At 43.1% G+C, this 25,700-nt stretch overlaps 1 pseudogene across 1 annotated transcript in view; it reads left to right on the top strand.

Annotated features, from left to right (window-relative positions):
* Window positions 1–20,894, top strand: part of LOC307057483 (aldehyde oxidase 2-like) — a 64,967-nt pseudogene extending 44,073 nt beyond the window's left edge. The window contains exons 23-34 of the transcript in view: window positions 1,324–1,411; window positions 3,075–3,161; window positions 3,714–3,907; window positions 6,309–6,535; window positions 10,712–10,794; window positions 13,303–13,431; window positions 15,160–15,238; window positions 15,984–16,032; window positions 17,588–17,705; window positions 19,040–19,206; window positions 19,874–19,972; window positions 20,718–20,894. The product of the transcript in view is annotated as an aldehyde oxidase 2-like (transcript). The remainder of the gene's footprint in view (window positions 1–1,323; window positions 1,412–3,074; window positions 3,162–3,713; window positions 3,908–6,308; window positions 6,536–10,711; window positions 10,795–13,302; window positions 13,432–15,159; window positions 15,239–15,983; window positions 16,033–17,587; window positions 17,706–19,039; window positions 19,207–19,873; window positions 19,973–20,717) is intronic.
* The last annotated feature ends 4,806 nt before the right edge of the window (window positions 20,895–25,700 follow it).

The following is a 25,700-nucleotide window of genomic DNA, read 5'->3' as shown; positions in this document are numbered from 1 at the left end:
AACTTCCATGTAGTTCAAGGGGCCCAAAAAGCACTCAGATATGTGTCTCATTTTGCAATGACAGGTGGGGAAAAGGTGGAATCTGAAATCCATCCCCAGTGTTTTCCATAATGAAACTCTTTGTATTCACACCCAACAAGGAGTCAGCAAGGGATAATTAGTTCATCGTATTCCCACCAAGCTTTGTGCATTTAAGACTCCTCAAACATGACTGCACATCAGAATCATCTGGGAGCATTTAAATCCCAGTACCTAGGCTTCCCCATGTTGACCCAGGCATCAGTCTATTTTAAAACTTCCCCAGTGATTCCACTGTGCAGCCAAGTGTGGGAACCAGTGTCTTAAGCTACAATACCTGCCATGCACTAAGTGGTCCCCAGGGCAGTGTTCCCAAACTGCTGATAATAAGAGTCTCCTGGGCTCATAGAAATTCTTGCCTCCCCATCCCAGACCCACTGAATCAGAATCACCAGGGGATGGACGTGGAAACTGTACATTTAACTGATACTCCAGGTAGTCCTCATCATTAAAGAGGACTATAAAACCCTGCGGTAGAGTCGTGGTTTTCAACATGTACCTGAAGACACCTGCATCAGAATCACTGAGGAAAATGCAGATTCTAGGGCTCCTCCCAACCTATCGAATCAGAGTCCTAGTGCTAAGGCTCAGGAATCTGCATTTCACCAGCACTCCAGATGATTCATCTGCACTTCAAAGTCTGGGAACCTCTGCCCTAGAGAAACAGAAAGCCTGGACGTCCTCACTACCCAAGGGCCCAGCTTAGCTAACATAGTAGCATTCATAGCTGAAAATGAAGATTCTAATCCAGACTTCCTAGGCCGTGTGCTTGGCCTTGTTTTTCCAGTTGTGTTGTTAAGTTTGATTTACCTGTTCACACTCTTTTGCCTCTGTAACTAGATCCAAAATGGTTGGATCTAGGTGAGGGTCAAATTTGAAGCCATGAGAACACAAGTTAACTGACATGTGACATTAATCTCCTTTGGCTAGTTCGTCAAACAATGAGTTCTAGAACACAGAGATAATAGTAATTTAGCCATACATCAATTCATATCAGTGCCTAGCATATCATATGCACTCAGTGAATATATATAAGTGATGGGTGGGTGGTTAAATAAATGGTTGGATATATAGGTGGGAGGGTGGATGGTGGATGGATGGGTAGAAAGGTGGATAGCTGGATGGGTTAGTAAATAGTTAAATGAGGGGATGGATAAATAGGTGGGCGGGTGGTAGATGGGTTGATGGATGGATGGATGGATGGGTGGGTAGGATGGATGAAGAATCTAAGATTTGTTTCTTTAGATCTGGTCACCCCATTCTTCTTGTTCTTGATTGTGAAGATGATATGTTAATACCTGGGAGAAGACACCCATTATTTGGAAAATATAAAGTTAAGTATTGAAGATGAAAATATTGAAGTACCTCATTTTATTTGAATGGTTTATCCATTTCTATTATTTTGATTTTCTAAATTCTAAAAACAATCATCTTAGCACCTACAATATTAAAATGGATGCTGTGTGTTTGAATACTCATAATAACATTTTATGAGGAACTTTTAGTAAATTTGTTGTAAAATTATGAAGAAGCTAAATGATAAAAATAATTTCCAATAATGATTTAAAAAAACACTATTGGAGAAATGGGATTTATGTTAGTGGTCCCTCAAAGACAAAAAAAAAAAAAAAAGAAAGAAACTACAGACATTGTTGTACCAAAACTTCTTGACTATAAAAATATTATTTTGCAGTAGAAACTGTTGGGAAACAATTTGACCATTTTAACTGCAAAATTATTTTTTACAAGTGTTGCCACCAAATGGTTATGAAAGCTCCACAAAAGCTTTTTGCAAATAGGAAAAAAGAATCAACTAACTAGTGAAATAACTTAAATTGTCTCAAACCACGTTCATTGCATTTTTATGCAACTATAGCATAAACACTATTAAAAATAACTGCTGGGATCTGGTTGACAACAATACTACTTTTCAAATTTGTGATTGAGTGTTAGGACAGTTCTAATGTAATGTTTCTATATCAAACATGCTTCATTTGGGAATTGCTTATAGCATACACATAGCTAGATTTTCTGTCTGATTTTGTCATTTGGTAATTTTGACAAATGCTAGGCTGAAGTTTTCATGAAGAAAGGTTTGCTAAGAAAAATAGTACCATAAATGAGGGAGCAGAGAGATTCTTAAGCTGTTCGATATAAACCTTTCAAGAATTTTGGAATTACTATAAATTCTAAATTTGTACATTTTGCTCCATTTCCTAACTTCTCTGATTTACTATCCAACAGTTCCCTTGGAGTAGATGATAACCAAATAGGTAAATGGTTCCATCAGTGTATTTATCCCTGATTTCAGAAAGGCAAAGGGACCAAGGCCAATTCTTTTTTAGTAGAACTACACTAGGGAGTGAGAATTTTTCAACCTGGACTGTGCAGACAAAATGATCCAGGTGGGCAGGAAGGGAGTGGCAACTTGAGAAAAATGCAAGCTGCCCGGTAGTAACATCAGCATGAGCTCACATTTGTTACATGCTTCATCAGTGACAAAGTGCTTCACTAGCTCAGTAAGGTGAGAGCAGTCATTCCCGTGTCCGTTTCCCGACCTCAGAGGCTTTCCTGTAAAAAGATGCACTGTGATTCATTCCAATGCACTCTGGAATCCCAGAGACTTTTTTCTGCAAGGGGGAAAATCACAGACTAAATTAGAAGGAAAACCAGTAAAAAGTGAAGGAAAATCTTCCAAGAACAAGGAAGAAGAGGGTAGCAATTATATGTTGGGAGACAAGCAAGAACTTTAGGATTCCATACTGACTGTGAAGACAGAAAATTACACGTTGAAAGGAAAGGGCTCAGCAAAATTCAGGTCAGAGGAGGTCTTTGTCAGCCAAGCACTGAAAAACAAGAGAATGTCCAGACGTGGTCCACCACAGAGCAAACAGGGGTGGTCTGTCTTCAGTCCTGCCCATGGAGGAGCTGGGCTGCGGCTCAAGCTTAGCATTAAATTCTAAACATATCGTAAAATGTCCATCATTTGGTGACAGGTGGGATTCATGAACAACGGGCGAATCAAAGCTCTAGACATTGAGTGCTTCATTAATGAAGGGTGCACACTGGATGACTTGGAGCAGGTATGCGCATCAGAAACTGGCACCATCCTGCTTCATGAACAGAATGCAGGATTTCTTTCTCTTTTATTTATTTATTTATTTATTTATTTTGGCTGCATTGGGTCTTCGTTGCTGCACGCGGTCTTTCTCTAGTTGTGGCGAGCGGGGACTACTCTTCATTGTGGTGCGTGGGCTTCTCATTGTGGTGGCTTCTCTTGTTATGGAGCATGGGCTCTAGGTGCGCAGGCTTCAGTAGTTGTGGCACGCGGGCTCAGTAGTTGTGGCTCGCAGGCTCTAGAGCACAGGCTCAGTAGTTGTGGCACATGGGCTTAGTTGCTCTGTGGCATGTGGGATCTTCCCGGACCAGGGCTCGAACCCATGTCCCCTGCGTTGGCAGGCAGATTCTTAACCACTGTGCCACCAGGGAAGCCCCAGAATTTCTATATGAGTCTTTGCGGAGCACTTTCTTCAAGTACTTACCTAGTTCCACAAGCGGTTCAACTCTGTACTTGACTTTTAGAGAAAAGAAAACAAAAATGTCCAGTATTATGTGAATATATCTTTTTACTTTAGGTAGTAGAATTTCTTATACTGAAGCTGAAAAATGCATGTATAAAATCCCCAACCTCAGGTTCCAGGGCCATGCATGCCTGACAAATTTACCATCTGACGTGGCCTTTCGCGGATTTGGCTTCCCACAAGGAACCCTGGTAACAGAATCTTGCATCACAGCTGTGGCAGCCAAATGTGGCCTTCCGCCAGAAGAGGTAAGGTTGTAATCGAAGTCATAACCAAGGTTGCTGAAGAATCAGATGAGGTGTGAAACCAGCTACCCAAGGAAACACCCCAGAAGAACCATACAAATTAGCCCTGGCTCAGAATTCAAGATAAATTATGGGCTACCTAAAAGAACTCACCTCCGCCTATTGGTCTCCTTCCTTATGCAACGATTTCTCTTTTTCTTTCTTTTTTTAAATTTGTACGAAAGGGATTACTCTTTTTAAAATTCAAACCAGGGACTTCCCTGGTGGGGCAGTGGTTAGGAATCCGCCTGCCAACGCAGGGGACACGGGTTCAAGCCCTGGTCCAGGAAGATCCCACATGCCGCGGAGCAACTAAGCCCGTGCACCACAACTACTGAGCCTGTGCTCTAGAGCCCGTGAGCCACAACTACTGAGCCCACATGTCACAACTATTGAAGCCCGTGTGCCTAGAGCCCATGCTCTGCAACAAGAGAAGTTACCACATTGAGAAGCCTGCTCACCGCAACAAAGAGTAGCCCCCCCCCACGCAACTAGAGAAAGCGCACAACAACAAAGACCCAAAGTAGTCAAAAAATAAATAAATAAATAAATTTATTTTTTTAAAAAAATTCAAACCATACTGAAGTTATTAAAGTAAAAAGTGTACATCCTTTCATCCCCCGTCCATATTGGTTGAGGGTAACCATTGTTAACAGTTCCATGTTTATTGTTCTAGCCCTTTCTCTATGTTTACCCACCCATCTGTATTCATACACAATTACATAAACACTGACATATGATGCAAATGTGCACATATGTGCTTATTTACCAAAATGAGACCATAATAAACACATAATTCTGCACCTACTTTTTCTACTTAATATGCCATGGCCATCTTCCCATGTCAGTAAAATGATCTACTTCATTCATTTTCATGACTGAATACTTCTGTGTAATATGAATGTACCATAATTTATTTAGCCACTCCACTATTGATACACATTCAGGTTGTTACCCATTTTTTGCTATTAAAATGGTATTGGTACAGAGGTACCAAGGTTGTATCTTTGCTCTGTTGTGCATATCTGTAGGATAAACTTACAGAAGTGGAATTGCTGCTGCACTTGAAAACTTTTGAGAGGTATTGCCAAAAGAATGCCCTCCAAAAAGATTATCTTGTGCAAGATCCTAGAAAGTACACAGTATGTACGATATGCCAGACCAAAGAGAGGCAGCCACTGGCAACTGAGATAATTGTTGATAACACGCTTCCACTCCTCACACATTCCAAGCAAATCCCAGCCTGCTTTTTCCACTTCTATCCCCTGTTTCCCCAGTATAGACCCTCTGCTCCAGCAAAGACTCTCCATGTCTTTGAACCCCTTTGTCCTTAAATTCAACAGGGAGGACCACCAGGTCTGTGAATTGTGATTGTTGGGGTACTTCCTACACACAGGGGAACACCTAAATATTGAACAAGGAAGACAGTAGTTATCCTAGGAGAAGTCACATAAAGTGTTCTATGGGTACAAAGGAGAAAAACATCACATTGGCTTGGGGGAGGGGAGTCAAGCAGAACTTTCTGGAGGAGATGGCACTGGGGTGGGCCTTGAAGAATAATAGCACAGGGAATGGAAAGGTAATCTGGGCCAGTGGAACACTTGAACAATGAGAGGCAGCCTCTTTGTGGCTCAGTCTCTTTATCTACAAAATGAGGACAATATGACTCACCTCACAGAGTTTCCGCAAGAATTAACTGAATTTGTTAATATTTGGTTTCATAAACTAGGTAGTAGTATGCCAGTGTAACTACTGATAATCATAATTCCTTTATTGTCATCAGAGTGGCTGGGGATGATGAAAAACCCTGAGCATATCTCAGTGGGCCCCCCTTCTTCTTTGTCAGATGTTGCAAGTTTCTAGGACATGACACACCTATATTTAAATACATTTCTAAAAAATTTGACCACACATTCCAAAGGCAGTTGGAAGGCTTAGAGAAGATCTGCTATTTGTCACTAGCTGCAGTGCTCTTCCTCCCTAGCAAAACAAGTCTTCAGTTATGACAATAAATCCTTGCTTTCATAGCCTGTCTACCAACACTGCTCCCCCGCTCTGAACCTTGTAGGAAAAAAAGGAAAATCTACCCCCTTCAGCCCCTCCATCCCACTGCCCTTCAAAGATCAGTTACTACCTCTATCTTCCACTTCCAGGAGGGAGAGACCCCGATTGGTGCATTGAAGACAGGAGAAATACCACCCCCCATTATTTCGGCAAAAACACATGCTGTTCAAAGAAAAAGAAGAAAGACCCTGTCTTCTCCCCACTGAAGTTTACGCTTTAGTGGGGAGGCTTTACAAGTCTCTGTTTTGCACTCATTTTCTGTCTTATCATAACTATTGACTCAATTTCCCACCCACTTCAGATTAGGGAGAAAAACATGTACAGAACAGTTGATAAAACCATCTACAAACAAGCATTCAGCCCTGAAATCCTGATAAGATGTTGGAATGAATGTCTGGACAAGTCTTCCTTTCACAACAGAAGAATGCAATAAGAAAAATTACTGGAAGAAGAGAGGCATTGTTATGATCCCCATGAAGTTTTAAGTCGGATTTGCTGCAACAAGATATCATCAGGTAAGTCTTGTATGTGTGGGAAGTAACCCTCATTCAGACACACTGTGGCTCTCCGACGTGGGAAGAGTGTCACATTTCCCAGGGTACTGAGCCCCTCCCCCAGCACCTGGGAGAAGTGTACAGAACTATCCTGACCAGTCCCCCATCTGCAAGCACTTTCAACACAGCGCAGTAGAAAAACACCTCAATGGCAGAAAATGGCATCAGCAAACATGAGATCCACAGAAGCAAAACTGCCATGATGGAGCGTTGACCCCTGCTGAACCCCCACTGTTCCAAAAGGGGACAGGAGCCCACGAGGCCCATGGTGCCATGCTTTCTGAGCTTGGAGGTCTCACGGCTTGGGCAAGAATGGGCTTCTCCTGCTCTGTGCCCCAGACCCTCCAGCACTCTTCCGTGCCCCTAAGTCTGAGGCAGAGAAGTCATTCCATCTTGCCGTTGACAGGCTGGCTGTTCTCCTAGCCACCTCTCCTGGGAATCTGTGTCAATTCTGCAGGGGTGGAATGGGGGTGGGAGGGTCCAAAAATTCTCCCAGGTAGATTTGTGAAAGAAGAGTCAAGTCATTCAGAGGCTCATCCAGAAGGGAGGAGGGAGGGCAGCATAGGGATGGAAATTTTGAACAGCACAAAGACTGGTACAGACGAGTTTCCCAGCAATCCCAATGGGTCATATACAGGAAGGATGTTAGAAAACTGGGAAAGACTGCTGCCTCCCCATTGCTGTCCACCAAAAGCAGAAACTCAGCAACTGGAAAATCTTACATGCATTAGATCTAGATCTAAATCTAAAATCCAAATCTGAAAGTGCATTAGATCTCCCTTGTGCGTATCATTGAAAGCATTCTTCCACTTATACTCAGCTACTGGCAGCCAGCACACACACACACACACACACACACACACACACACACACACACACGCAAAACACAAAAGCTGCCCTGTCAAAGGGAATCCCTCTTAGGGAATAAAGCAGTTGCCCCAAATCCCTAATCAACTGGAGCCAGATGGACCTGAGAAATCCTTGGCCCTGCCACTTATTAGCTGTGTGAAATTAAGCAGGTTATTCAAGCTCTCTGAGCCTCAGCTTCCCCAATTATAAAATGAGAATAATAACCCTTTCTCCTAGGACTGACGAGGATTCAATGAGATGCTGAATGTAGGATTTGGCAGCGTTCCTGGAATGCTGTGTGTTATCCAGGGCAGCCCTAAGCCCCTCCACAGGAGATCTCAGACACATCTCTCAGGGCTGTGGCTCCTCTGGTGGGTAGGACTCCCTGGACTCCTGGATCACATTCCTGTTTGGGTCCAGAGTGCCCCTTTTATAAAGAGACACAAGGAGGTTAACCGTCACGTCTACAAGTCTGGACTGAATCAACAGCCGGGGTATAAGAGATCCTGGACAGCTGCCAGTGTGGTTTTTCTCTCTGACACCAAGTGCTGTCTGTCCTCCACCAATTCCCCAACAGCAATTGGGTGTCCAACAATTCAGTTCCGGCACTAACTACCCAGAGTTGGCACAGAACCCACAGATCAAGGACTGAGTCCTACAGGATGGTCCCCACTTCAGACGCCAGTGCAAACAGGGTACCCGTACTACCTACACTTCTGCTCAGACAAATACAAATTCAGGGGTTTCCACTACCCACCCTCAGGTTTGATAATGCCATAGAACAACTCACAGAACTCAAGAAAGCACTTTACTATGATTATTACTAGTTTATTACAAAGGCTACAACCCAAGAATAAATAGCCAATGGGAGAGATGCACAGGGCAAGGGATGAGAGAAGGGGAGCCAGGCTTCCAATGCCCTCTTCATCCAGGCACACTGCCTCCCGCTTGTGGATGTGTTCACCAACCCAGAAGCTCCCAGAACCTTGTCACTTGGGGCTGGGGGCGGGGGGGGGTTGATAATGGACTTCATTACATAGGTGTCGTTCACTACATTATTGACCATTGGTGACTGAACTGCTCTCCCCTCCCTGGAGACTGGGAGATAGGGCTGAAAGATGGCACCCTCTGACCATGTACCTTGTTGTTCTAGTAATGAGCACCCATCCTGAAGTTATCTAGGCTCCCTCCCTGAACCATCCCATTAGCACACAGAAGACAGTAAATTCCAAGAGTTTTGGGAGTTCTGTGCCAAGAACCAGGGCCAAAGACCACATCTTTTTTGGTTTTTATTATTTTTTTATGGATGTATGGTTGCTGCACAATATTATAGTTACAGGTATACAAGTTACAGGTATACAATGTAGTGATTCACAATTTTAAAAGTTATAATCCATTTATATTTACTATAAAATATTGGCTATATTCCCCATATTGTATAATATATCCTTGTGCCACATATTTACTTTTTTTTTTTTTTTTTGCGGTACGCGGGCCTCTCACAGTTGTGGCCTCTCCGGTTGTGGAGCACAGGCTCCGGACGCGCAGGCTCAGCGGCCATGGCTCACGGGCCCAGCCGCTCCGCGGCATGTGGGATCTTCCCGGACCGGGGCACGAACCCGCGTCCCCTGCATCGGCAGGCGGACTCTCAACCACTGCGCCACCAGGGAAGCCCCACATATTTACTTTTTATTATACCACATCTCCCCTCACTTGCATGGCCACCTTTCACCTAAACCATAGCCTACTCTCTACCATCATCCATGGGAGACAGCTTCTCATCTTGCTACAAAAAAAAAAAAATCTTTAAATCAAGCACCGGCTTTGTCTCCATTTGAAAGGCCTCCAGCTTCCCCACAGAGTTCTAAATTGACACACCCAAGAATCATCTGTCTGAGAGTTGAAGTGTGTTATTCCAGGTCAGCCGATGACTCACAAAGCTGGAAAACCTACTCTCTAAATTCGGTATGAGAAGTACTCTCCTCAAAGGGAGTCAAAGGCCCACAGTGAATAAATACTATTATTAGCACCTACAAGCCTTGATGCCCCGGAGCGCCTCCAAGCCACCCTGGGCTTCCGGGCATCTCCAGACACGAATAAAGTCCCAATTCCTCCTCCTCCTCCTGGAAAGAAAAATACCACATTTCCATTTGTCCAACTCAACAAACATGTATTTAGTGTCTCTGTGATTCAGACCTGCTCAAAGTTCTCTGCAGGACTCAGAGATGAACAAGACCAGGGGCCCCTCCTCTAAGAGACTTACAGGAGAGCCTGTCACACCAGTATTTGTTTCCTATGGCTGCTCTAACAAAGTACCACAAGGCTTGGTGGCTTAAAACAACAGATTTATTCTCTCACAGTTCTGGAGGCTAGAAGTTCAAACTACAGGTGTCAGCAAGGCCATGTTCCTTCTGAAGTCTCCTGGGAAGAATACTTCCTTGCCTCTTGCAGCTTATGGTGGCCTCCATCTTCACGTGACCTTCTTATAAGGACACTAGCCAATGTCCTAGTGGGCCCACCCTAACCCACGATGACCTCATCTTAACTAATTACACCTGCAAAGACTCCATTTCCAAATAAAGTTACATTCTGAGGTTCTAGGTGGACATGAATTTGAGGTGTAGGAGGGGACACTATTCAACCCAGTACACCCCTGTAAGAGGAAGTGCAGAGGAAGGAGTCATTGATCCTTCCCAGAGGGGAATGAGAAGCATTCAAGGAAATTTTCACAGAATAGAGACTTGGGGTGAGGGTCTGAAGGCTGGGGAGCAGGCCAGGAAGAGAGAACAGCATCAGCAAGAGTACAGGTCAGGAAGGAGCAGATGTCAGGCCAAACTTGGAAGCAAGGAGGGAAAAGACAGGGATGAATCTGGGAAAGTTCAAGAGACCAGATCCCAAAGGGCCTCATATTGTGGTAAGGAGCCGGGCTTTCCCCTACAGACAATGGGGAGTTTTCACCCACCTTGCCCAGTGGTGAACCCTTCTTCCCTCTATGATTCCATTCAGTTGTCATTTGGGGGAACGCTTCCCGGGCTCCCCAGAAGCAGCTGGATCTGTTCTCCCAGAGCCCCTTCCGCCACATCCATTATGTCACAGAACATTCCACACAATAATGACTTGCTCTCCAGCCTGTCCCCCCACTATGCTGTGAGCTATTTGAGGAAGAACTCCGTCTTATTCGTCTTTACATGTCGAGCTGAGCACAGGTTGGCACATAACCTGTGCAAGCACTTACAAATGCTTAAGGAGCTGGTTGAGTGGTCAGCCAGAGGATTTAAGCAGAGGAATGACTTTCAAAGAGTTCATATCTACACCGATGGGTCTGTATTGGTCACACATGGAGTCAACGAACTGGGTCAAGGTATTCACACCAAAATGCTACAGGTGAGAGAAACAAAATTCATCTCTCTATACATTGTTGACATGACAGACATGTGGCACTAATTTTAGAGTCAATGATGACTCCCTGTATGCAAACCCTAAGATCTTGACTATTTAGTTGAAAAACTTCTTACATATGAAATAGAATAGCTGAGGTGGTGGAAATCCTACACGTGTGCAGATACTCCTGGAGCTTGGCCCAGGTTTATGGACAGAGATGGTTCTTAGTGAAAACACCATTGATGTGTCCCCAGAGCACTGTGGTGGGTACACCATGTAGGCTTACCTAGAGTAGGCGTTTCTCAACTTTTCTATTTTGAGACCAGTATGTATAATTTTTAAAATTTGGACAATAATGTCAGGTGGCTAATGGATTGTTTTGAGAAGCAAGGACAAGTATTTCATCAACTGTCATCATCCCATAATTTTTAAAGGATATCTTAACACACACACATATACCCAAAGTAGGAAGATATAATCCCAGGATAAAAAAAAAAGAATAATGGGGGCTTCCCTGGTGGCGCAGTGCTTAGGAATCCGCCTGCCAATGCAGGGGACACAGGTTCGAGCCCTGGTCTAGGAAGATCCCACATGCCGCAGAGCAACTAAGCCCGTGTGCCACAACTACTGAGCCTGTGCTCTAGAGCCCGCGAGCCACAACTACGGAGCCCGTGTGCCACAGCTACTGAAGCCCGCGTGCCTAGAGCCTGTGCTCCACAACAAGAGAAGCCACCGCAATGAGAAGCCCGCGCACCGCAACGAAGAGTAGCCCCTGCTCACCGCAACTAGAGAAAGCCCGTGCGCAGCAACAAAGACCCAACGCAGCCAAAAATAAATAAATAAAATAAATATTTAAAAAAAAAAAAAGAATAATGCTTTAAATTGAATAAGTGTAACTTTATGACTAATTTACTAGATTGTTATAGTGCACATCTGCAGCTTTTGACTATCCAGCCTCTTAGCTCCTTTGGAATACCCCTCCCACATTCCATATAGTTCTGAAAGACTCCTCAATTCTGGTACCTTTTAACCTCATCCCCCTCCTGGCCCCAATGCCTGCCACAGATATATAGGCACAGGACCCTGATCTGACCAATCATAGTTCCTGAACCCTGCTGGCTGCAGGGATTGGTCCAGGAAGAAGAAACATGGCCAAGCAAGGCCAAACAACGTCCTTTCCTGGAACTGATGTGTACATGTTAGGAGAAAGGAACTATTTTTCCTTGTGGTAGTTTAGCTACTATGCTGTAGGCCAGTGGTTGTCAGAGGCAATTCTGTGCCGTGGATGAAACCTGTCTACCGTTGAAAATGACATGGCCATCGTAGAAAGAAAAGCAAATATGAGAGGCTGTGGGAGAATCCAGATGAGACCACTAAGCCCCTAGATACAGATATATGTGATACTAGCTCCTCCATCCTTCCCAGTTATGTGGACCAATAAATTCCTTTTGGATTTTCATCACCAAGAATTCATCAAATTGTCCTTTTTCTTTCTCATTTTGCATCTTTCTGGGGAAACTTAATCACTGAACAGTATTAGTCTGAAGCTTGGCAAGTATGAACAAGTACATGCCTGCAGACATCTAGAGAAAGTGTTTTTGCAAAAACTAAAACACAGTATCGGCCAAAACAGTGCTATATCCTTTTCCTTCCTTCCCTCCCTTTCTTTCTTTTTCATTTTTTCTTGATTAAATATCTTAATTTCCACATGTGTCTGCTGGAGAAATGGAAGGAAAAGCACAGAAAAGGAAAAAGTGAATAGCACATACTAGAGGAGTATAAGCAAGTGGGAACAAATAGAAGAAAAGAGGGAGGAAGCTAAAATTAAGGTGGGAATGAGGGCAAGAAAGAAGACAGGCCCCCAGGGTCCTTCCAAGTTCATCTGATAACCAATACCAACAGACTTAAGACCAAACTGAGTCAGTCAATCTAATCTCTGTCTCTCTTCCTGCCACTGCCACTAAGTAAATCTGAATAATCTCAACTTGGCCTATTCTCTACACATGTAAAATTTAGAAAAAAGGAAATCCTTAACATCCTAAATGCACTAAATTTGAATAGAAGAACTGCCGTGGGATATTACCAAGAAAACACTTTAAAAATTAGCATGAGGGCTTCCCTGGTGGAGCAGTGGTTGAGAGTCCGCCCGCCGACGCAGGGGACATGGGTTCGTGCCCTGGTCCGGGAAGATCCCACATGCCGCGGAGCGGCTAGGCCCGTAAGCCATGGCCGCTGAGCCTATGCGTCCGGAGCCTGTGCTCCACAATGGGAGAGGCCACAACAGTGAGAGGCCCACGTACTGCAAAATAAAAAATAAAATAAATAAAATAAAATAAAATTAGCATGAGGCCCTACTAAAAAGTGGTTTTAATTCTTAAAAGACACATTATTTTAGGCTTTAAAGGATATTGTGGATGTAATAAAAATAGTAATTTTTTAATTAAGAAAAATAATGACTCAAGTCTTCATAGAAGTCCTTACCAGACTTGAAATTATTTCTTTTTCTCATAGGTGGCCAGCCATGAATTAAAAATACCCATGTCATACATGCACATCTCTGAAACAAGTACAGCCATGGTATCTAATACAATTGCTACAGCAGCATCCATTGGCTCAGATGTCAATGGCAGAGCCGTGCATGTGCTTCCTCCTGTCTGTCTTTTCCTGGGTGCTTTCTCCACATCTCTGGTTTTCTTAGCTGGACATAGTCACGGTGGTTGGATTCAGAGAAGTTATCTGTGTCACTGAACATAGGCTTGGGGTCACCAAAATGCCAGGAGAGGGTGTTAATTGGAGTAAGCTAAACTGAGGTGACAAATAGACCCAGAATATAATGGCTCCAACACAACAAAAGTTCTTTCTTGCACACAATCCAGAGGAAATATTCGGTCATTCGAGCACCCAGAGTGTGATGGCAATTCCTTCATCTTCAACACGTGGCTTTCAAGGTTGCCCTAAGCATCATCACTTGGGTGATCTGAAGGGAAAGAACATGGAGGCCAGACTTGGGAGGGATGCAAGTCACTTCCCCTCATCATCCATTAGCAGAACCAGTCTCAGGCCATGTCCAACAACAGGGGAGGTTGGCGAAATGTAGAGCAGTGGGAAACCATGGCCCAGCTACTATGGAAGAAGGGGAGAATGGATTTTGGTGAACAAATTTTCTGTGTCCCTGGGAGACACAGAACAAAGAAATCTGGGTACCAACTAATGCAGACCTGTGCAAGTTTCCCTTGATACAAACAAGTTCTTGCAGGCAGGTAGGCCGACAGAACCCCAGCCAGGTAGATATGGTGCAGTTAAAGTGTCTGCATTAGTAGAGTTCTACCAGACTACTCATCCTTTTTCTTTGTACTTATTTTTCTAACTAATGTAAAAAAAGACTGCTAAATTTTCACTAGTTCAGAATAGAACCATGACTTCATATTCCTAATTCAAAGATCTGACTGCATGTACTTTTGAAGTAATATCTATTTGTCATGTTTCTGTTATAAACTATCCACTTTTTCCACTGGGACATTCTGGGGAGGCATATAGCCTCACTCCCAGGACACTGCACTTATGCTACCAAGAGGAACCACTTTCAAATCCATCTTATCTTTGTGGAGATACCTCCTAGGGGATCAAAAAACAGACTATTTTTGCTCAGAACAAGGTGGGAAACCTCAAGTTCATGAGATCCAATTTTAGGTAGAATCAAACACAAAATAGGAACTGCTCTGTGTGTATGGAAGTTGTCAGCCCAAACTAGGCATTAATCCATCTTCTAGGGTTTGGGGTTTCTATATCAAGGATCATAAACTTTGTGGATCTAGGTTATTACAGAAACAAATTTAATTATTTTCTCACTTCACGCTCAAAGCCAAGGCCTTCACTGCAGTAGTTTGATGACAGATGGATGAACAGACAACAGACTGGACAGACAGTTGAACAATATCTCAGACCCAGAGGGATCCTGGCATGTCATTGTTACAGACTAAAGAGCACAAATTTGAATGAAAATAGGATGTTTTGTTCCATAGACCTTAATGGCTGGAAAATACGAAAGAAGGTATAAATCCAAAATGTAGAAAAAACAAAGAAGAAGGAATTAAGAACATGAATATTCTTAGAAAGGGGATCTGAGAGTAGAAATTCAGCTGAGTTCATAGTTTCACAGGAAGTGAGTGAGGAAGGGAGAACACCCTCTATAACTGATATTCTCCTCATGATCAGGGGCTGTGTTGGTATTGTCTCTGCGTTCCCAATGTGTCAGTATCAGGCACCCCAAAAGCATTCACTGACCTGAGCAATTGTCAACCAATATTCTTTCAAATCCTAACCACCACACTCTTCTCTAATGAGGATTCATTTCTTTACTCCTTCAAGAATGCTTGTCAGATTCTTCTGAAACACCTTGAGCCCATCATTAAGAAAAATCCAGAAGGTACCTGCAAAGACTGGGTAAGTGTTCCACTCTGTCTGTTATTACAAATGAGAAAGCAATCCAAACCTGTGCTGACAGAGCTGTGGTAGTGCACACACGTGCCACGTAGAGTCAGACCTAGGAGTGGATTTCCGTGAAAGGGCAGGATCACCAGGTGATACAGCTGCTCCATGATGTATCCCAGGTATGAGTGGAGAGAGAGCACAGGGAACCGCATCGCTGAGAGGAGGAACAGAAGTGTATGAAGAATTACCAGAGGCCTTACCTCTTTTCTTTCTTAAATAAGAAAGAAAAGACTGAGCCTTCCTAAGCCATAAAAATGTGATATTTGGGGAGGGAGGAAGAAAACTAAAAAGCCTAATTGCTACTGAATATATCTCAAGGGAAAAGACTTGTTTAATCCAACTTTACAATGTCCTATATCTTATTTCATTAGAACAATTATCTCACACTTGCACACACACTTACCAGAGTTCTAACACTTAGAAATGAAGCTCCAAATATCTTGTGAACTAAGCCCCTACATCACAGATGTGCAGCAGGATTCTATTTTACTTGCTTAATTTAGATTTCTGAACTCAGTCAGAAGGAAATTGTTAGTGCACTAGCTGAGGAGAAAAAAATATTAGGATGGGTTCTATTTTTGGTAACAAAGCACCAGTAACAATTGTCAGGTGTCAATTCTGATATACAGAATATTTTCCTTCTCACCTATCAGATGGTATGTTTATTTTATTCTGACTAAATATGCCCATTCTGCACATAGAAACTGCTTTTGAACAAAGAATCAGTCTTTCAGCCACTGGATACTCCAGGTAAAAATTACAATAATGTCTTGACTTGGCTAAGAAATTATGAGGCCATCAAATCACTCTGGGCCTCAGTTCCTTCAGTTGTAAAATAAGTTGGGTTTTTTTTAATAAATTTTATTTTTATTTATTTATTATTTTTGGCTGTGTTGGGTCTTTGTTGCTGTGCGCAGGCTTTCTCTAGTTGCAACGAGTGGGTGCTACTCTTCGTTCCGGTGTGTGGGCTTCTTATTACGGTGGCTTCTCTTGTTGCAGAGCACAGGCTCTAGGCGCACGGGCTTCAGTAGTTGTGGCTCATGGGCTCAGTAGTTGTGGCGCATGGGCTTAGTTGCTCCGCGGCATGTGGGATCTTCCTGGACCAGGGCTCGAACCTTGTCCCCTGCATTGGCAGGTGGATTCTTAACCACTGCACCAGCAGGGGAGCCCGTAAAATAAGTTTTTATTATGTGAGCCTTAAGGTTCCTTCTAGGCCCCAAATTCCATGACTTTGAAGAGGCCTTTGAGCTATGTCCAAAGAAATATTAAATAATAAAAATACCCCTATTTGCTAAAAAAATAAATAAACATGACTAACGATGTCTAATCGTTATTTACTATACTTTACTATGAGTAGTAATACCATTAGAAATAAGTTGCAACTCAATTTTACACATCTCCCTCCCTTTACCATAAAACTTTTCTATTTTGAAGCTCCTTGCTGGGCAAGAGAGATGGATAGGATGCTTAATTTAGACTTCTGAACTCAGTCAGAAGGAAATTGTTAGTGTATCAGCTGAGGAGAAAAAAATATTAGAATGGGTTCTATTGCTGGTAACAAAGCAAAAGAGATGGAGGGGTGGATAGGATGGATAGGACGGTCATCACCAGGCATCCTGGGTGCAGTGCCTGGCAGTGGGAGGCCCTCAGTAGATGCACGTTAATTAAATGAAGCACAGAGAGGGGAGATGATTGTCAAACGCAGGAAGTGTATGACATTAGTTTTACAATCAAATGAAACAAGCCAACAAACCACACACACAAACACACACACACACACACAGGTATAGAAAATCCTCATGAAGAAAGGAGGTAATGGCCAGCCCAGTGCCCTGTACATAATAAATTCCAAATTCCTGAGTTCAGTAATCCAAGAAGAGGGCAAATCAGCCCTCTAGCTGGATCCATCTTCCATTAATAAACACATCGAATTACCGGCCCTTTCTCACCAGCCCTGAATTACCACCAGTCCCCTATGAGTTTGGTTAGCACAATCTAGGGGGTCCCTCTGGGAACCCTAATAAAAATCAATTGAGGGCTTCCCTGGTGGCGCAGTGGTTGAGAGTCCGCCTGCCGATGCAGGGGACATGGGTTCGTGCCCCAGTCTGGGAAGATCCCACATGCCACGGAGCGGCTAGGCCCGTGAGCCATGGCCGCTGGGTCTGCACATCCGGAGCCTGTGCTCCGCAACGGGAGAGGCCACAACAGTGAGAGGCCCGCATACCGCAAAAAAAAAAAAAAAAAAAAAAAAATCAGTTGAGGTTTTCAATGTGCAGATCTAAAAGTCAAACCTTAAACCCTCAAGATGCAGACACCCTGTGAGGTCTGGACCGAAACAGTTTGTTGGCTTCTCTCTTTTTGGCATCCTAACTGAAGCACAAAGCATATCCTCTTTAAAAATGGAGGCAAATGTTAGTGTTGCTGTAAGTAGCTGGACTGTAAATATGGGTAACTTAAAAGCAGTCACGGGCTTCCCTGGTGGCACAGTGGTTGAGAGTCCGCCTGCTGATGCAGGGGACATGGGTTCGTGCCCCAGTCCGGGAAGATCCCACATGCCACGGAGCGGCTGGGCCCGTGAGCCATGGCCGCTGAGCCTGCGCGTCCGGAGCCTGTGCTCCGCAACGGGAGAGGCCACAACAGTCAGAGACCCACGTACCGCAAAAAAAAAAAAAAAAAAGGGAAAAGGCAAAAGGAAGCTCAGAGCCTAGCTTTCAGTTCATCGAGAGTAATAAGCAGGCCCTTGAGTCCCTGTGTTTGTGGCCAGTCACTTACAGGCAGGCATTCAGGAAAACCCTGGGTTTGCAGGTGCCTTCATGGAGTGTACTGTGTAATAATAAGAGGAACCTACCAGGTACCAGGCACTGTGCTAGGTGCTTTTGCACTTCCTGAACCTCATGACACCCTGTAAAGTAGGTATCATTGGCCTAAATTTCACTGATAAAGAACAGGGGCTCAGAGAGGTGGTGTCACCCAGAGAAACACAGGGAGTAAGAGCCAGGATACAGACTCCATCTCTCTAGCTCACAGGTTGCAAATTGGGGGCCCGCTGGTAGAATCTAGCCTGCAGTGTTTTCAAAGGTCAGGGAATCTTACATTAAAATACGAATTTCTAAATCCTCTTGAAAAATTGGATGTTCTGGTAATTTGGACTACATTCCTGAAAAACAACAATTAGCTAGAGCTGAAGAACAGCTGCCCCTTTAGACGGGCCACAGAGTTATCACTACTACACCATAATTCCCACTATTCCTTATCGTCCTTCATCTGTCCACATCATTCATTTACATTACCTTACTGTTCCTTACAGATGCTAAGCCTGCAACTCATCTGGTACCAAAGTGTGTACTCTTTCTTCTAGAGTACCTTGCCTTCCCTGACCCTGGAGTCATAATGCGGCTCATGAAGTTGTCCAGTTCAGTCCACTGAATGTGCTTTTTAAAATAGGCTATCCTCCCCTCACCCAACACACACACACACACACACACACACACACACACACACACACACCTTTCCTATAGAACAAAGATTTAACCCACACAGGATTTTTGAAAAGGGAAGTTCAGGCAATACTAGGATTTTTGAGAACTCAAGCTTCACTCAATCAGTAAGTCAGTCAACAAACAATTATTGGAAATTACTGTGTGCAAGACACTGTGCTAGGAGTTGGGGATACAATGGTGAAAAAGATCTGTCCCTCACCTACAGTGGCTTGTCGTTTAGTAATAGAAGCTTCTAAAACAAATGTGTTTTTTTGCAGGGTCTGGGAGTGTTTGGGATGTTCCTGGGGTCATCGGTGTTCTTCACCATCACTGATGCTGTGGCTCAGCACACAGAGAAGGAGACATAGCTGAGGACCTCACAGTGAAGAGCCCAGCGACCCCAGAATGGGTTTGAATGTCCTGTGCAGATAGGTTCACAGAGATGGTATGGAATTACTGTTTATTTTCCTAAAAGGTGATTTTTCTACTTCCTGCTCCTTAGACCACTCAGGTAAATTTAAAAGCTAATGTGAAGACGCAAGAGGGAAGAGATATGGGAACATATGTATATGTATAACTGAGTCACTTTTTTATAAAGCAGAAACTAACACACCATTGTAAAGCAATTTTACTCCAATAAAGATGTTTAAAAAAAAAGCTAATGTGTGTCTAATCAAATTATAAGAGCACATTATAAGATATAAGCTAATCAAAGTACAAGATGATAAAAATAAATCACACAAATACCTTTAGTATATGTCGTAATTTTAACTTTATAAAAAGCATTTCCCCATCTGTCATGTAATTTGATCATCTGGGCAATCCTGTAGTAGGATAATTTATGGTGCCTCAAAAACTAATAGCTAAATGTGAAATAACTGACTGATTTCACAAAACTGTTCTAAGTATTCCCTCCCTCTGTCCTACCTAATCTATCCAATTCTTCAACAAAAACAAACACAAAAAATAACCCAGATCATGGAGAAGTATTTGATAATGCCACTTTCCATGTTTCCTATACAAATATAGAGTACACACAGTCTGTCCTTCATTTAGGAAACGTGATCTCATGACCCACTGCTGCTTTTCTACTTCATTCCATTTCATGACAGTGCCTCCCAGCCCGGGCGCGAGGACTCAGGAGCCATCTGCTAGATACACATGCACACAGCAATGCCAACCTGCTGACCGTGGCAGACACGCAGCGTTGGGTAGGTCACTGAGTCCACCCTGTGTGGATTTCTTCATAGCTTCGTAATATCAACAATGATGGTAGTTTGCATTGACTGACCACTGCACTAAATATTTTACAGATTATCTCATTACTCATTCCTACAACTCTATCAGGTAACTATGATGATTTTCTTCATTTTACTATTGAGGAAACTAAGGTATAGTAATTTACCCAAGGTTAAGATTCAAGCCCAGACCGTCTGGCTCCAGTAGAAGTATATTGCCTCCTAGAGAGAAAAGAATTGATTCTCTACTTCTTAAAAGAAATTTGTATTTTCATATCTATATTAAAAGAAGCCCAAATACTTAACTGACCTCTTCAAAACAGGCAGCCGGGGCTTCCCTGGTGGTGCAGTGGTTGAGAGTCCACCTGCCGATGCCGGGGACACGGGTTCGTGCCCCGGTCTGGGAAGATCGCACATGCCGCAGAGCGGCTGGGCCCGTGAGCCATGGCCGCTGAGCCTGCGCGTCCAGAGCCTGTGCTCTGCAATGGGAGAGGCCACAACAGTGAGAGGCCCGCGTACCGCAAAAAAAAAAAAAAAAAAAACAGCCAGCCGTAGAGTGAAAGACCTAGGATTTAGGAATATTGCTTAAAGGAATATGTCATAATTACTCATTTCCTTCTCCTACATGATCCAGTCCTCTTCCCGTCTCCAGATCTGACTCAGCATTTCTTGAACTCCAATAATACTGACCACCCTGGATTTTTCTCTGTCCCCTCAGGCTGACGCTCAGCTGACTGCACTGGCCACAGAAAGAATTCCAATCACCTGCTTTGGGCCAGACCCTCCTCAGATGGCCAAGACCAGGGAATCAGCCCTCCTCCCCTCCGGGAGCTCCTTCTCTGGGCTGATTTTGGCCTGGAGAGCCATGTCTGCCTATTTCCAGCAGCACCAGTGACATGTTAACTGCAGAATCGTGTGATCTTCACCCCAAAAGCACAAGCACTTCTGACCTTTAAACAAAAGTTCTTGATCGTCTTTGGCAGTAATAAATATCCTTTTCTGGGATGGGGCAGGTTAGGGAACCGAAAAGATACAACACAACAGAAAGATACTTCTAATCTTCCTTTCTTGACTGGGCTCAACATTTTCAGTCCTCATTGGTCCCTGCTTTCAGAAAATTAATTCCTTTGTTTCCAAGATTTCAGGCCATTTTTCATAGTCCAACGGCCTGGCAAAGTCACGCTGTCACATGCAACGGTAAGAAGTGAATCGCTTTGATTTCATTCACTGTTTGAAACGCAGCCTATTGGCTACCTGGTCCGTGTAGTGAGGCCATATTTTCTCCCCAGTCTGATGGTTTCTTGATAAGATTAATTAAATGTCTTCATGGATATAAATCATCTACTAATTTGTACACCCACCAATCAAATGCTCAGAGTCAATGTGAGAGTAATCTACCATTTTCTAAAATACTCATAAATGGATGCATGGCCAATATATATCACCTCTTACGTTCTAATCTATATTTCATATTATAAACCTCATTTTTTTTTTTTTTTTTGCATTATGCGGGCCTCTCACTGTTGTGGCCTCTCCCATAGCGGAGCACAGGCTCTGGACGCGCAGGCTCAGCGGCCATGGCTCAGCGGCCATGGCTCACAGGCCCAGCCGCTCCGTGGCATGTGGGATCCTCCCGGACCGGGGTACGAACCCGTGTCCCCTGCATCGGTAGGCGGACTCTCAACCACTGAGCCACCAGGGAAGCCCTATAAACCTCATTTTTGTAACAAGTATTTTTTATCTTCATAAAAGTCACACATGTCCATTATGGAAAAATTAGAAAATGCTGAAAAGAATAAGATGAAAGTTAAAATCACCCATAATCCCACTCACCAGAAATAGCCATAACCATTTTTGGTGATATATATATATACACATACATACACACACACACATAAACACATTTTTAACCATATTTTAATTCTTATAGGTTTATATGTACAAAATATCTTATTTATGTATTCATTTTACAAAATTGGGATATCCCTGACATAAATGTTTAAAAAGATTTGAACAGTTTAATTGGGGGTTACTCAGTTGAGCCTTCATCCACAGGAAGTCTGGATTGAGAAGATAATTTTCCCATGCAGTATCACTCAAAAATACAGTTGCTTAAACCCAAAAAGAAAATACCTGGCCAAAGTTATTTATCCCAAAACTTATAATCTTTTTTTTTTTTTTTTTTTTTTTTGCGGTACGTGGGCCTCTCACTGCTGCGGCCCCTCCCGTTGCGGAGCACAGGCTCCGGACGTGCAGGCTTAGCGACCATGGCTCACGGGCCCAGCCGCTCCATGGCATGTGGTATCTTCCCGGACCAGGGCACAAACCCGTGTCCCATGCATCGGCAGGCGGACTCTCAACCACTGCGCCACCAGGGAAGCCCCCAAAGATATGAAATTTGATTAAGATATGAAAGGTGAGTAGGGGGTTAGCCAGGTGAGGAAAAACAAGAAAATGGTTCCAAGCAGTGGGAAGCGCTGGTGGAGGCCTCTGTCCTTGACATGAGGAACAGACAGCAAATGTAACTACTGTGGAGAGACAAGGTGGGGTAGGGAACCCCGTGTGGCTGGAGAAGTGGGTGGGGGCCAGCCATGCTGGACTTCACAGGTTTATAGGTTTGGCAGGCGATGTAAACAGGTTTATCTTTATCCTAAGATCAATGGGAACCTTTTCGCCTGTGTACATGCTAGAGTGACATGATCATATTTATCACACCACGTTGCAGTAAGGAGACCAGTTAGTAGGCTGCTTTGACCCAGGTTAGGGAGATGGTAGTTGGACTTAGAGTCTCTAGAAAATAAGCTTCTTGAAGGTAGAGGTCACTCTCTGTTTCATTCACTGCTGTATTCCCAGCACCCAGATCAATTCCTGGCACCTATTAGATACTGAGCAAATGTTTGTTTAATGAATGAGTGACCTAGTGGTTAGAAATGGAGGAAATAGACTGGTGGAAAAGATTGTCAGGGGCATGGTGAAGGACTAGCTACTGAGTATGAGGGAGAGAAGTGTCAGGCCAAGTCAAGGTTTCTGGTTTGTGTTACTATATGGATAAAGGAGTATTGACATTTCCTGTGACGGGAAGTGGCAGAAGAATCTGTTTTGTGGGTTTCTGGTTCTCTCTGTTAAACTAAGAGTCAGGACTTCCTCCTCTTTGTCTCTCTTGGGAGGCCCCACTGAAGGCTGGCTTCTGGTTGTCCTCTCCTCTGTTTGTGTACAGCTGAGGAGAGGGGATCTGCAGGCCAGAACAGAGAAATGCTTGGCTCACTGAAGTCTTGTCAAGGATTTGAAGAAGCCTATATTCTCATTGATTCGAATATATGTGAGGTCAGTGGAATGGCTAGGAATATTGTGGGTCAGGATGAGAATGAAAGATAAATGGTCTTTCTCAACATGTTCTAAGTAGTCTTAATAACAAGAGGCTTATTATTAAGAAGTTAAAACTTCTGCCCTGCTCTTGCCTCCAAAACTTATTCCAGTGGCTATAAATAAAGATTATTTATCTTCATAAATAATCAGCTTTATAAATAAGCGGCTGGGCCCGTGAGCCATGGCCGCTGGGCCTGCACGTCCGGAGCCTGTGCTCCGCGACGGGAGAGGCCGCGGCAGTGAGAGGCCCGTGTACCGCAAAAAAAAAAAAAATTTCATATCTTCAATCAAATTCATATCTTAATCAAATCAAATTAAATGATACTTTCCTTCTCGCATAGTTTGAGGTACGAGGAGTATAGTGGTGAACTAGACTCAAAGGCACCTTCTCTCTAGTTGTTTATGGTATAGCAGAGGGGGAAGACAAACAATTACTGTAAATTATAAGGGCTTGCCTGTGGGTTATCCCTGTGTGTCAATAGAATAAACTTTTCTAAGTTAACCTTTTCTTACAGTCAGAGGGGTATGAGATGTGGCCCCAGCTTTGATCATTTATCATGCAATCATTCATTCATCTAGCATGCTTATTCAGCCCTTTCCATGTGCCAGGCACTGCTGGTAACTAAAAAAATAGTGAGATAGTCAATCTCTGCCATATGGAGCCTACATTCTATTGGGGAAACCAGACAGTAAACAAATAAAGAAACAAACAATTTCAGGTGGTGATAAATACTGTGAAGCAAAATAGAAGAGTAGGGGGCTAGCTTGTGATAGAGAGATTATTTTAGATTATTAGAGAAGGTTTCTCTGGAGTATTTACATTTGAGCCGAGGCCTGTATGAAGTGGGGGAGCAAGCATAAAGCTGGTAATGGTGTGTTCCAGGCAGAGAACAGCTAGTGCAAAGGCCTTGTGGCAGTTTCAATGGATTCAAAGTAGCCTGGGACTAAGTAGTCCTCCAAAATGGCCTTCTTTGTAAGTTTCTGATCTTGACTCCCTGGTGGAAAAAAACTTGTAACTGAAAGGCTGCAGTTGTTGTTCTCCGTGGCAGAGAGATAAAAGAAATAGAAATATGCGGTCAAGCAACTTTATCTTCACATCATCAGGGTGAAACCCGGATAGTCCTTATCCAATCAACAGTTTCCTGGCAACTAGCCCCTATCACAGTGCAGGTCTACTGCTTCAGATCTTTCGAAACTACAGTTCATTCACACAGCAGGCCTCCTGAAATTGTTGTAGCCTGGCTCTTGACACAGACCAGTTTTTTAAAGCACCTTGGAGCAAATCTGAGCCTGTATTAGCATTTACATTTGGTCGAACTCCAATGTGGTTTTTTAGTTGAGATATATAATGCTTCACACTGGCATACAATATTGTACTATGAAAAAAAATTTTTTTTGAGAAATATAGATACTAACACTCTTTGTATTTGGCCTTTGAATACTTTTGTCAAAAGAATTTGTTCTGACAAGTAAGAAGGTGAGACGGTCAGGTCTGTGTACTAGAACATGAGCATTGGAAAGTCCCAAACCTCCTCTTATAACAAGCTTCTTATAATCATAAGGTAAATAAAAGCCAGCATATAGCTACTTCTTAAACAGAAATCAGGGTCAAACATTCAGTATTTTTCCTTTGGAATTAAGTAAAATAATGCATGTAAAAATACTGTGTAAATACAAGTCATCATGTAAATATTACAGTTAAGGTCTCCACCTAATACCTATAACTGTTAATGACGTTTTTCAAAATATACCTCTCCCAAAGGCTTAAAAAGAGTTTACCACATTAAATCAAGTTGAACTGCTGAGAGCAGAAAAAACAGCCCTTAAGATTTAGCAGCCTGTTTTTCACGGGTAATTGACTTTAAGCGTCAATGAAAAGCAGACATTTGTAAGAAGACTGGAGCATTTTTGTTATAAAAATTTCTGCAGTTTGAATAATCATATCAAAAGTTGTTTTTTTTACCAGTGTGGCTTTGGTAACCTTGATCAGAGTTGTTGATTTTTGCTCTTATCCCTTTCTTAGGTGGTTAACTCCTGGTCAGAACAGTGATGCTAGTGAGGGTTTCTGCTCTGAGCCCAACAGAGCAGCCTGGCTCAAACAGATACCACAAAAAATATCATTTCTATACAAAATCTCCTTTTTGGTGATGGGAGAAAGAAAAATGTAGTTATTGGAAAATGTATTTTGTGTAGTCATTTAAAATTCCGCGAGAAAAAAAAAAAGAATTAATTCTACCAAGGACTAAAAAGACAACTTGAATAAATGGAAAGGCATGTTCTGTTCTTGTATAGGAACATTCAAAATCATGAAGATATCAATTCTTCCTAAGTTGGT

The sequence above is a fragment of the Hyperoodon ampullatus genome, assembly GCF_949752795.1.
Source record: "Hyperoodon ampullatus genome assembly, chromosome: 8".
NCBI lineage: Eukaryota > Metazoa > Chordata > Mammalia > Artiodactyla > Ziphiidae > Hyperoodon > Hyperoodon ampullatus.
The sequence above is the reverse complement of the archived record's forward strand: the minus strand, read 5'-3'. Positions and strand labels throughout refer to the sequence as shown.